General features: G+C 34.9%; 1 pseudogene; it reads left to right on the forward strand.

Moving 5' to 3' along the window:
- The first annotated feature begins 1,779 nt into the window (after positions 1–1,779).
- Positions 1,780–3,822, forward strand: LOC111366978 (annotated as a pseudogene).
- The last annotated feature ends 305 nt before the right edge of the window (positions 3,823–4,127 follow it).

Below are 4,127 nucleotides of genomic sequence, written 5' to 3' on the forward strand. Positions count from 1 at the left end.
AATCGAATTTGTCCAATATAGAAATAGAAACCAAAATACGTCTTAAAAGACAATATGGCAAATATCTTTTCATATTCAAATAATAACCAGCCATTAATAATAACCTAAGAGTCCATATAGTCTCAACTTTAATTGATTTGTCATCGCTCTACATAGATGAATCTTTCAGTATCAATTAGCTTTAGATTGTTCAGGCAACCCTGCTTGACACGCTTATTTGATTAGTCACCGAAATTTATCTGCTAAATGTGCCTAGGTACTGAAACTAAATTCACCTTAGAACATATCAAAGTGAAAAGTGTACTTTACTTTACTCACCAAGCGTGCTATTTAATACAATCTATCTTCATGTGTCATAAATTTTCACAAAAGCAATAGCTTGATGATTTATCCTTTCCAGGCTTTTGTCGTTTCTTTTGAACTGAATAGGATGCAGCTTTTTTATTCTTTAACTTATCCTTAGAGGTACTTACCAAATGAGTAATATCATTTTTATCTTGTTTTAGCCTTTCTTATTCTTACACACAATATAGAATGACATCATTAAGAGTTCACTCCACTTTTGATAGTTGTAACTGACCTTAAATTAACTGAATTGCACAGGACGAAAAGTCATATAACCTAATGCACAAGCAAGTCATAAGATAGCTTAAGCTTTAATACCTTTAGTTTGGAAAAATTGCAACTACGGTTCCTAACATTTTCATTTTTTGCAAACTTTACCCTAACCTACATTTTATGCCAACGAAGATCCCTAACCTTCATTTTGTACCAGTGACAGGTAGGCAACAATGTTTCTAGTTTTTTTGCTCGAGCATCAGATTTACGAAAGGCTACGTAAATCTTAATAGCATCTATGTCATCGCTCTCCTCTATAACCATGATCTTAAGCTTAAATCTCTCAAGCAAAGATCTAAATATTTTTTTGACAATCTTAGGCCCAGGAATTAATTATGTCATTCAAGCTCCCATAGAAGTCATTGAAGGTCTCATCATCCTTTATCCTAATCTCTTCAAACTTAGTGGTCAATACGTGTAACTTAGAGGTCATAACAAGTTGAGTTCTCTCATGTATGGTCTATAAAATATCCCAAACCTTTTTTGTAATCTCAAACATAGACACTCACCTAAATTCATCAGGGGACACTACCATAAGTAAGGTATGTAAAGCTTTACTATTTCAATTGCAACTCATCTAAATTTGTCTTCGACCAATTTGCTATAGAAGTGTGGTGACTATACCATCAACGGTGCTAGAAGGGATAGTTCAATCATTTATTACTTTCAACCAAATACACTCATCCATCAATTTTAGGAAAGCTCTCATTCTAACTTTTCAATACGTGTAGTTATCGCCATCAAAAAGTGGTGGAATAGATGATGAACTACTCATCTAGATAAACTAGGGTCAAGAATCCAATTTGGGCTCTAATACCCTTTGAAAATGGATAAAAGTATATGTACAAACAAATGTATACAAATTATGTTACTTACTTTCACAAACAAACGACCCTCACGTGAATTTAAAAAATGTCGGCTCGTGGTCCCAACCTCCTATTGTGAGTAGTGAGTAAAGAATTTTGTAAAAAATGTTTATAAGTGTAGCATGATCACTTGAAAATAATGAAGTTCGACCCATCTAACCCCAGAGGGTGGTTAATATGGAAAAACTACAGAATTAAAATTATCAATTAACAGCAACAAGTCACTTATTAATTATTCTAGATGTTTAGTCAATCACGTCAATTTATCCTATGTTGAACTGCTACAATTTGTAATATGAAAGCAATCACAAGAATTGTTGACCGAGAAACCCAATTGGGTGAAAACGTCGGGATCAAGCCAGTAACCTCCACTATAGATAATAATGAACTTACAGTACGATCCAACCTAGAAATCTCACTAGACTCACTAATCTACTTCTTGCGATATCCAAGACCCGCTGGAACATGCTTCACTTATACCTATTCTCAATCTTCTGGAATTGTCTATTCCCTGTGGATCACCAAAAGTGCCTTGTTCTTGTACTCTTCATGTGCTTCTAGTTCAACCTCCCTCAAACTTTAGCAACCTCCTAAAGCTTTTGAGAAAGTACATTCCTGTATGTATATAGGAAGTGGGTATTTTGAATTATGTAAATTAAATATTTTTTTTTCCAAAGATGTGGTTGAATGGACTCCAGAATCAAAGGATCAATCTAAGGGTTGATTATGTTCTTGAATCTTTGAATGATGACATGGAGAAGGAATATAATGAACAACCACACAAAAAAGTGATAGGTCTTGGGTATATATAGTAGAAGGCAATTAGGTAGTATGGGCTAGATAAAACTCTTGAAAAATACAAACTAGAGTTTCGTACATAACATCGTCGCTCGAGCGCCAAGCTAGTGACAGGAGGGTGACCAGTGCATAGATCAAGCGAGAGCTAGGTGACAGTGTTTCTATTTTTTCGATTGAGCATCAGATGGACAATAGGCTAGCGTAAAATCGACGACTCTTTCTTCCTTGTTCCAAACTCGAACATAAGTTACCTATTTCATCTATACAAAATTTCAATTGACTTGTTGACTTTTATAAATTTTCATATCAGTCATTTGTCTAAAAAATTGCCAATGCAATAAAATCCTAACAGTGGAGAAGGAGATGGTGGGAGCACTTCAACAATTACTTATAAAAAAATCGATTTAGTGGAACCCATTTCAAAATTTTCGCATGAACATGAATTTTGAGTAGAAGCTGTGAATGTGGGTTATAAGATGGCAACTTAAGTTATCGAACTAAGAAAACTCAACAAACTGAACATTATTTTCATTACCCTTGCAACAGACTTTGTACATTGCAATTTAATACCTTAGTTGTGAATTTTTCCCAGGAAAATATTCACCAATCATGGTTTGCAGGTATAGGGCTTGAGACCTCTCATAAACTTGGGCTTTGGATTCTAGTACGATGGTATACTAGTTGTAGAAGGCTATCTACATAGGATCAAAAGCACTATTCGAAATGTCATTAATCTTGGTCAGTAACTTAGCACAGGCCACATTATAGCTGAAGCTGGGACTATGACAAATGATCTAGCTAATCAGTTAGCTAAGTGTTCCTTAATTGAGCTAGAGGATCCAGAAGGGTACTAGCCTAATAAGTTAACTGGAAAAAATTGAGTTGCAAGACGTTGATTCTACCTACAATGCAATGATCTTCGCGGTCTTTACAGTTATAATTGAAGCTAAAAAATCAACAGCATTGGTTGGGGAGAGGGGCTCTAGAAAATCAACTACAATAGATTTGATTGAAAGATTATATGATCCACTTAAATGTGTAGCAAAAATTGACGGCCTCCTATAAGGTCATATGACCTTAGATCATTGAGGAAGCACATTTCACTTGTAAGCTAAAAGCCCACACTATTTGTCGGAACCATACGTCAAAATATCACATATGAAGCATTAGAACACATCGATGAAGCTGAGATCATTGTGCAAATGCCCATGATTTTATTTTAAGTTTGAAGGATGGGTATAATACATGGTGCAGCAATAGAAGGCCACAGCTATTTGATGGACAGAAGCAACGAATTGCCATAGCACATGCATTAGACTCCCAATCGGATAAAGTGGTGCAAGATGCTCTTGAGCGTATGATGGTGCAGAGGACTAGTATAGTTGTATCACATAGGCTAAGTACCATACATAATTGTGATACTATTACTGTTTTAAGAAAAGGAAAAGTGGTCAAACAAGGTACTCACTCTTCCTTGTTAGCTAAAGGGCCAAATGGAGCGTGCTATGCATTAGTTAGTGTCCAAAGAACTCCCAATTAAGTAATTGAGTCCATTATCTGTTATTTGTGCACATAATATTCTACTAAATTGTAAATGGAAGATATTCTAATAACATTCTCATTTTATTAAAATTCTAATATACAGAGTCGACTTCAAGTGCAATGAGAATAATGCTTAGTTTGTGGAGTTCTCTTTGTTCAATAGCTTGAGGTCCTATCTTGGATTTCGATATCCAAATGCTCATTTTTCTCTTTTTCTTGGGAGGATGATGTAACACAAGTTATAAAATTTCGATACAATAATTGATGGCTCACAAATTCGAATATTATTTGTCTCTTTAATTT

Source organism: Olea europaea, chromosome 18 (assembly GCF_002742605.1).
Source record: "Olea europaea var. sylvestris chromosome 18, O_europaea_v1, whole genome shotgun sequence".
Lineage (NCBI taxonomy): Eukaryota > Viridiplantae > Streptophyta > Magnoliopsida > Lamiales > Oleaceae > Olea > Olea europaea.